This window comes from Brassica oleracea, chromosome C9, assembly GCF_000695525.1.
Source record: "Brassica oleracea var. oleracea cultivar TO1000 chromosome C9, BOL, whole genome shotgun sequence".
Classification (NCBI taxonomy): Eukaryota; Viridiplantae; Streptophyta; class Magnoliopsida; order Brassicales; family Brassicaceae; genus Brassica; species Brassica oleracea.
Window position 1 is genome coordinate 27988366 of NC_027756.1, and position 10262 is coordinate 27998627.

Here is a 10262-nt window from a genome sequence, read left to right on the forward strand (position 1 = left end):
CGACCGAAAAGTCGATCAACACTCTGCTACCAATATCGATCGACGCCATCCTGCCGGAAGCAAGTAAGTATGTTCTTACCTATTTCAATAATGAAAAAGTAGTTCTAGGAGATCAAAAAGGCTGAGTATGCAATGCATCAAACCAAATTAATTATAGACATATGGCTCCAATTCCTATTGGAGTAGCTGTTGTTTTGAATGCTGGACCGGAGTATCGCAATAATGAAAAACTAGTTCTAGGAGATCAAAAAGGCTGAGTATGCAATGCATCAAACCAAATTAATTATAGACATATGGCTCCAATTCCTATTGGAGTAGCTGTTGTTTTGAATGCTGGACCGGAGTATCGCCAAACGCTTGGAGATTGCAACAGACCTGATCGGTTCTACACTAACAGGTCTGCAATCCGTCCTCCAGCAATTCAAAGAAAAGACTTTGAACTGAAACTCAAATATTTCTCTCTAGTAAGTCGGCACCCCTTTCATGGTCTTCCTCATGAAAACCCCATAGACCATATCGAAGCACTTGAGGACTTTGTGTCTAACATCAAGGTGCATGGAGTCTCTGAAGACTACCTATTTTGCAAACTCTTCCCGCACTCCCTTGCTGGAGATGCGAGGCACTGGCTGAAACAATTGCAGCCAGGATTTTTGACTTGCTGGAGTGATATCAAAAGCGTCTTCCTCAACAACTTCTTCGATGATGCACGAACCGAGGGATTTAGGAATAAGATCTATAATTTTTCTCAAGGCACCACTGAAGCTTTTAAGGCTTCTTGGTTGAGATTCAAAGCCTACCAGCGAGACTGCCCACACCATGGTTTTCCCGAAATCCAGCTACTTAATATTTTCTTCAGAGGTCTCGACTGGACATACCAAGCGACTTTGGACGGTGCGAGTCAAGGGAACTTCAAAACCAAGACCCCTGAAGAAGCTACGAGGCTCATTGAAAATGTGGCGTCTAGCACTAGTGCCAAGAACACTGATCTCGAAAGGAGGAAGATGACCAAGAATTCGAATGAAGATCGGATATCTGAGGTGAAAGAAACGTCAAACTCAGTTCATGCTTTCTTTTGTGATTGGAGATAAGCAAGTTCGGTTTACCGATGAGAGTCAGACCTTTCTACGTGAAGGAGATAAACAAGAGCATGTAGACCTCATCGATGAAACTGGCTTTCGCAAACAAAGACTTGCCGGTCAGCAGCAAAACATAAGCTTCACAAAGACCTACAAGGCAGAACAGACTCATAAGAGTAACCTCGAATCTATGATGGAACAATTTCTAAAAGGCCAACAGAAAATGAGTGCGGTTCTCGATGAAAGATTGGATTCCGTATATTCTGATTTACATGATGAGTTTGAAACTTTGAGTGACCATGTCAAGAAATTGGATAGCCAAGTTGCGCATAACGATGGGTTTGTCAGAAGGGATGAAGGATTCCTTCCTGGAAAAACTGACACCAACCCGAGACGCCAAGTTTGTGATGTTTTACTAAGAAGCGGAAAATGCCTTTCCCCGAGCGCTATAGAAATCACTTTTGCAAAAAAAACCCCTGAAGCTGAAAAGGCAACGATTAACCTCGATGAAGAAGAGGAGGAGTTGGAAGAAGATGTGGAAATCGATCGACAAGAAGGGAATAATGTCGATCGACTGACTATGATAAATATCGATCGACAGAATGAAAACAATGTCGATCGACGCTCAACTCCTGCCACGCCGGCAGTAGAGAGAGTGTATAGGACTTTGCCACCCTTTCCTCCTAACAAGATGCAAACTAAGCAAGAATTAGATAAAGCGATCTATAAGAAAGCATTCGATAAAATCATGTTGGAAATGCCACTAAGTGATGCCATAAAAGTAGCACCTTCGATTAAGAAATATGTAACATACATGGTATCCAACAGCTTCCCAGCTGCTGAAAACAGCGTCATGATGGTTTCAGAGGAAGTAAGCGCAATAATCCAAGGCGAAACCCCGATCAAGAGACCTGATCCGGGCAGTTTTGTTCTAGATTGCAACATACGAGACAAGAGTTTTCCTCGATCCCTTTGTGACCTAGGATCTAGCGTAATCTCATACCACACTCTGTCGCGATATCCCTGGGATACGATGAGTTCAAACCCACCAAACTAACTTTGGTTCTTGCTGATAGATCCGTTAGAATACCTGAGGGAGTACTAGATGATGTGCCGGTAAGAATTAACGACTGTCACGTACCAACGGATTTCGTTGTGTTGAAATACCAGAATGAACCAAAAGATCCCCTCATCTAGGTAGACCATTTCTAGCTACCGCAGGTGTAATCATCGACGTCAAGGAAGGGCGGATATATTTAAACATTGGAAACATTCCAATGACCTTCGATATGGAAAAACTGATAAAATGACCCTTAATCGATAAACAAGCCTCTTAAGTGGATGATATCTCTTTGTTGGCTGAAGAATCCTTCATAGACCAATGCTCAGATGATCCTCTGAAAAAAAGTGCTCACATCTACCGAAGAGGAAACATTTAGCATTGACATCAGAGTTGATAAATACGCGCGATTAATGGATGCAAGTGTAGGAATAGCAAATGTCGATGTTGTGGAGGATGACGATTCAGAAATCAAAATCGATCGAAATTTAAAGGCCGCTGTCGATCGACAACCATCCCCTCTAGAGAATTGGAATCCCAAAAAAGCATCAAAAATTGAGTTAAACCAATTGCCCGCCGGACTAAAGTATGCTTTTCTCTACAATAATTCTTATCCCGTGATCGTAAATGCCAACCAAACCGACGGAGAAATTTCGTTGTTATTAAATAAACTGCGCAAGTATAGGAAAGCCCTCGGATACTCTCTCGAGGATATTCTTGGTATCTCTCCAGATCTGTGCATGCACCGGATTCACTTAGAGGACGATTCCAAATCGTCAGTGGAACATCAAAGAAGACTAAACCCGAACTTGAAAGAAGTTGTTAAGAAGGAAATCATTAAACTTCTAGATGCTAGAATCATCTACCCAATTTTGGATAGCAACTGGGTGAGCCCCGTGCATGTTGTACCTCAGAAAGACGGACTTACAGTGGTTAAGAATGATATAAATGAACTCATTCCCACGCGAACTATCACTGGACATCGAATGTGTATCGATTATAGGAAGCTAAACGCTGCCACCAGAAAAGATCACTTTCCCTTACCCTTCATTGATCAAATGTTGGAAAGATTGGCAAATCACCAATACTACTGTTTTCTTGACGGATACTCTGGATTTTTCCAAATCCCTATACATCCTGACGATCAAGAAAAGACCACCTTTACATGCCCTTACGGATCATTTGCATACCGCAGAATGCCATTCGGTCTTTGTAATGCCCCTGCCACTTTCCAACAATGCATGATGTCAATCTTTACAGATATGATACAAGATTTCATGGAAGTCTTTATGGACGATTTTCCCGTATATGGATCCAGTTTCAAAAACTGTCTCGATAACCTATGTAAAGTCTTGGCAAGAAGTGAAGAAAAGAACCTCATTCTGAATTGGGAAAAATGCCACTTTATGGTTAACGATGGAATCGTCCTAGGACATAAAGTGTCCGCTGCTGGCATAGAAGTAGAGCGGGTGAAGATTGAGGTAATGACTGGCCTGCCTGAACCCACAAACGTAAAAGACGTGAGAAGTTTTCTCGGGCATGCCGGATTTTACAGGAGGTTCATACTGGATTTTAGCAAAATCGCTAAACCTCTCACCTCCCTCCTCCGTAAAAAAGTTAAATTCGACTTCTCACCAGAATGCGTAAAGTTTTTTGAGGAAATAAAGAAAGCCTTGATAACTGCTCCCATCGTACAAGCACCTGACTGGAATCTTCCTTTCGAAATCATGTGCGATGCGAGCGATTTCGCTTTAGGAGCAGTTCTAGGCCAAAGAAAAGACAAAAAGCGACATGCAGTTTACTATGCCAGTCGAACACTCGGCGAGGCACAAAGGAATTACTCAACAACAGAAAAAGAACTGTTTGTTGTTGTTTATGCATTTGAAAAGTTCCGCTAATACCTGGTTGGTTCGCGAGTCATCGTTCATACTGACTACGCTGCAATTAAATATTTAATGCAAAAGAAAGATGCGAAACCACGACTCCTGCGATGGATCCTTCTACTTCAAGAATTCGACATCGAGATTAAAGATAAAAGAGGAGTAGAAAACAGAGTTGCAGATCATCTTTCCCTGATATGAATAAAAGATGACGTTCCTATCGATGACTTCTTACCATCAGAAAATGTTTACCAAATGGATTCATTCGTCGGAAATATTTGTCTGACTTCCGAGGAACTGTCGATCGCCGATGAGAAATAAAGAAATAAATCCCATAACCCTCACCTTCGATATAAAAGTAAACGTCACATACAACGAGCTGCACCCTGACCATGATTCCCCCGTAGATGAAAGTTTGCATCGGGAAGTGCACGCAGTCGGACAAGGTTCAAAGAGCAGACCTTGGCACGCTGATATAGTGAACTATTTAGCTGCTGACATAGAACCCGAAGAGTTAAGATGGTATACAAGGAAGAAGTTTTTAAGAGAAGTTAGGAGATATCACTGGGACGAGCAATATCTCTACACACATTGCTCTGACGGGATATATAGACGTTGCGTCGCCGAAACTGAAATCCCTGATATTTTATTCCAATGCCATGGATCCGACTACGCTGGACATTTTGCAACCTTTAAAACGGTGTCAAAAATCCTTCAGGCTGGATTCTGGTGGCCGACCATGTTTCGCGATGCTCATGCATTCATTGCACAATGCGACAGATGCCAACGAAGGGGAAAAATCAGTAAAAGACATGAAATGGAACAAAAGTCTATTCTAGAGGTAGAAGTCTTTGATTGTTGGGGAATAGATTTCATGGGTCCTTTCCCTTCTTCGTACGGGAACAAATACATACTAGTCGCTGTTGATTATGTATCAAAATGGGTCAAACCAGTAGCTTCCCCAACAAATGACGCATCTGTAGTTATCAAGCTTTTCAAGAGCATGGAAAATCATGTCACTTACCGGTTGAGCTAGAACATAAGGCAGCATGGGCTATGAAATTACTAAATTTCGACATCAAACCAGCTCCCGAAAGGAGACTAATGCAGCTTAACGAGCTGGATGAAATAAGACACTTAGCCTATGAGAGTTCAAAAATCTATAAAGAGAAAACGAAAGCATATCATGATAAAAAGATCATCTCCAGGCAATTCGAACCAAATGATCAAGTGTTGTTATATAACTCTCGGCTTAAGCTGTTTCCCGGAAAACTCCGATCTCGTTGGTCAGGTCCTTTCACTGTTGTGGATGTCAAAAATTATGGAGCCATCACACTTATAAACGATGAAGGAGAAGAATTTACAGTGAATGGTCAACGAGTGAAATACTATTGGGCTAAATCGCCAATTGGCAGGCCTTTAAACTTAGGCCTTCTTCCTAATAATTAGACAGATCTGACCTCGAGTCGAGCTCAAGACTTAAAATAAGCGCTGAATGGGAGGCAACCCATTTCTAGTTTTAGAACATTTAGGATTTAGTTTAAAAAAAAAATCCGAGCAGACGATTATAAAATCGACCGATGAGAGCATGTCGATATCGATCGACAGTACATCACCTGCAGCGACCGATGGAAACTCCTTTCCATCGATCGACACTTAACCCGGTCAGGTATATCGTTCTAACTTGTTAAATTGTGTACTTATGATTAGTTCTAACCATAACTCCGACTGGATATATGCTGGGGACATTGTAATTTAAGTCTGGGGGAATGTTTACTGATATCTTGTTTATTGTGAGTCTTATCAAATGTTTTCAAAAGAGTTTTATTGAGTCAAGAAGGGGATAATGAACTTATTAGATTTTTGCTTGTTATCTAACCACTCTTTAACATCATTCTATACTTACTGATTGCAGATGGTACTAAAGATACTAAAGTGGATCAACCTGTCAACTATTCATACTTGCTGAGATTGTTTGAAGGAACCAAAGCTGACCTCCAACACTAAACTTGACACAACTGCTTGTCTTGGGGCTTGGTATACATGAGATCGGATTCTACAAACAAGTCTGGAAGGTAAAGCCTTGTGTAGATTTATCAATATATATATATATATATATATATAATAGGTGTTAGTTAGGTGGAATCCGAACAGGACTTGGTGGCTACAACCATTAAGTCTTGCTTCATAAGGATTCCAACAAAAAGAATTCGAACGGGACTTGGTGGCGGCAATCATCAAGGTTCGATTCACATGAATTCTTGGATATAGGTCAAAAAGAAGTAAACAGGACTTGGTGGCAACCACCATTAAGGCTTGATTCATGGAAGCCTATCCAATCTTGGTCAATGATCCTGCAATGGAAGCAGACTTTGACTAAAGAAAAAAATTAGTGGAGAGAAAAGATAGAAACTAACTCTTACTTCCAGATCCATATACTTGTTTGAAAATCTCTGCATCATGTGATCGATACTCCTGCACTTCTATTTATGCTAAGAAATGAGGTTGGTAGAGGGCAATGTCAGACATGATTTGCTAAGTTGTTGGCTAGGTGAATTTGGTTGCTAAGCTAGGATATGATATAATGTGCTTTTGTGATTAGGAATTTTTAGATGTGGATTGCAATATTGCAGAGGTGATGATTCTAAGTTTTAAATCAAGAGTATCCCTGCTGTTTTCAAACCTCTCTCAGAGAGGCTGCTCTAGTATGTTTTGCTTGAGGATAAGCAAAAGAGTAAGTCTGGGAGAGTTGATAGACCATGAATTTTACCCACTTTTAGCCATGCTTAATAAGTGTTTTAATATATATTTACTACTATATAGTGTCTATTTAGAGTGTTTACAGGTTCAGGTACGTTCTGGAGAAATATGGTGATTTTGGAGCTTTTTGAGTGCAGATCTGCACAGACGCATCATATGTTTAGCTATGGATGGAGACCTTCCCACTGTTGGATTGAGACCATATTTTGACACAAGATAGAGCTTTGAGTTAGCTTTCTAATGCCACCGGTTTGCGGTCAATCGGCATCCTGTAACAGAAGTTATGCTCGTTTTACTAAATAGTGGTCAGTCTGCCTCGCGAGAGGAAGCTGTCGAGGAGATGAATGACTGTCGATCGATGAAACATCATTGGTGTCGGTCGACAGTGATCCCAGAAAACTGGCCAAGGCTGTTTCGTGACCAATTTAGGGCCAAAAGTCATCACATATTACCAATATACTCCTGGACGACCTGAAACCCTATTTTACTGTTTCTAAGCCGTTGTTGACGGCTATGCTTCATACTATTCTAGAGAGAGAGAGAGAGAGCTTAGGATTGGAGAGAGAGAGATTTGTACACCTTGGGAGAGGGAAGATCTTGAACTCCCTTTGTTTCTTTACTCTGTTCTGTTTATTTATCTTTTGCAATATTATTCAGATCATCATAACTATGTCTTTTATGAATATGTTTGAGTAATCTCACTGTTAGATTTAGGATTCTCATAAGGTTGATATATGTATTGCTAGCTTAAATTGTTGTTAGGATGATTTAATTAGTTATTCATCTAGTTGTTCTTACTACTAAGCTTAGGGTTGATAAACCCTGAATCTTAGATCTTAGGATTAATTGAGATCAAGCCATTGCTTGACTCAATACCTGAAAATAAACTAGTATGATCTAACTGACTAGATACAGACGAGAATTAATCTAGTGAGTTAGAGAATATAAATCAAACCTGTCCGTAAAACTTTCTGGAAGAAGTATCGATCGACGCAGCGACAGCCCTGTCGATCGATATTCGTAACGAATAATCGATCGACACTTTCTCGTGATTAACATACGAGAGTTGAAATACGAGATCCAGATTAGATAATCTAATTGATTATATCTGAGTTTGAATTCAAGAACAATTAATATCAATAAACCCCTATAGACCCAAATTAAGTTATTTACTTATCATACCTAAGAATATACCTAAATCTAGCTATTCTCCCAACTGTTAACAACCTCAAAACAAACCAATCGAGCAATAACTTTGCTCACCAATTCATTTACTGCCTTAAAACCTATAAATCAATTAATCTAGCCTATTTCAAAGACCATAATCTATTGTGTAATCCTAGAGTCTCCGTGGATTCGATCCCTAAGTACTACATCTCAACCTCTTATTTGAGAGAGTAATTCACTTTTTAGGATAATTTGAGTGATATCAATGTTAGATAGAACAAATCAAATTTGTACACTATCAAATCACTCCTTAATCAATTTTATCATTCGTCAGTTAAATCCTGCTGTCTTATGACGCACCATTAGCATTGTATTAAGTATTTTTTTTGTTTGTTTATGGATGAGTTTTTTTATCTACCGAATATTATATGTAAAGTATGTCTAATAAGAAGAATTTTATGGGATCAGGTTAATTTTCGAGTTGCATATCATCTCTTTAGACATGGGCATTTTACCCGGATCTGAAGAGCCGAACCAGAACCGACCCAAAAATACAGGTTCGGGTACGGATCATGGTCCATGCTAAGGTACCTGTTGAGTCTTTTTTCTTTGGATCCACGGGTCTCGGTTCGGGTCCGGATCCTACCCGAGACCCAATTGGATACCTGAAGTACCCAAAAATTATGGTCTATATTAGGTATATAAGGGTGAATGGGTATATTTTTGGTATTTTGGGTATTTTTTAAAGTTTCGGATTCGGGTTTTCGGGTATAATTTCAGCTTTTGGGTAAAATTTTAGATTTTTAGAAAATATAATTCGGGTATTCGGATAAAATTTCCGGTATCTTTTGGGTTTTCAGGTCTGATTTAGGTAAATTTTCGGGTATTTTTCGAGTATTTTTGCGGTTCTTTGGGTATGTTTAGGGTTTTTGGGTATTTTTTGAGTTTTCGGGTCTAGTTCGAGTATTCTTAGTCATTTTCGGATCCTAAATACCTGAACCGACCCAAATCCGAAATAGACCCGAAAATTACGTGTATTTTACGGGTATTAGAATTATGGACACAAACTGACCCGGACCCGACAAGACCCAACCCGGATCCGACCAAAAAAATTATAGGTACCCATATGTGTTCAAATTTTCAGGACCAGAAAGAACTGGATTCGATAAAACCCGACCCAAACCCAATCCGAAGACCCGGATGCCCATGCCTATTGTCAAGCATGCCGCTAAGGGGTGACTATTTCACAGAATAGAGATTCAAGCTCGTCATATATATAACTGATAACCAAGTCGTCTTGGCTTAGTGGCAAAATGGTTTCAGCTGGAACTTTTGCACTGGATTCGATTCGTCTTGGCCACCTAGCCATGTCATTTAAATTGATTAATTAAGTACCTGGATGCAAGACTTCGTAGGATTAGTTTTTTGGCATAGAAAACTTTTAGGATCTCCACATTTATCAAAACAAAAAAAGATCAATATGACTGATTTTTCTTTGAAACGGGTAATAAAATAGGCTATACGAAAATACCACAAAGAAGCTCAACAGAGACTTTATGAACCTACCCACACAACATTTATAATATGATCACACATATATCTATATATATAAAGTAGATTTTTTTCTATTCTTATGACATATGAAATGAGGTTTGTTGACATGTATCCCAATTTTTTTTTACATTTTAGATCATTCTTCTTTTAGAATGCTGCAATTTGATCCAACAAACGTTATAAGATTAACGGTTACCCCTCATTTCAAAATCTTTTTTCTCTGCAGAAGAGAAGGCGGACTTGGAGCGGCGGGCTGAGCAACATACTTCCCAGCTTTTAGACGACCTTAACCCTTAGGATTTTTTTTATTTCGGTTTGTAATTTGGATATTATAATATTTTATATGTTAGACTTTTATTTAAATTTTATAAATTAAAATTTAATAAATGAAATATTGAATTTATTAAATGGTGGTAAATTAAAATTTAATAAATTCAATATTTTCATTTTTCAATATTTTTTTCCAACTTTACAAGTAACAATGTAAATTGGTCGTAAGGTTTACGACCAATTTACATTGACTGTCGATGTTGAATGGTGGTAAATTTTGCGACGACTTAACATCGACGGTCAATGTTAACTCTTTGTAAATGTTACGAGCTTTTAACGTCATTATAACGACAAAAATATTACAACCAATGTACGACCAGACAATACGACGTAATATTACGTCTTGTTTACGACGAATTATGTTACCACAAAATAATGACGAGTTGTTTTAATCGTAAAATTTACGATGATACTACAAACAATTGTCCGTTTCGA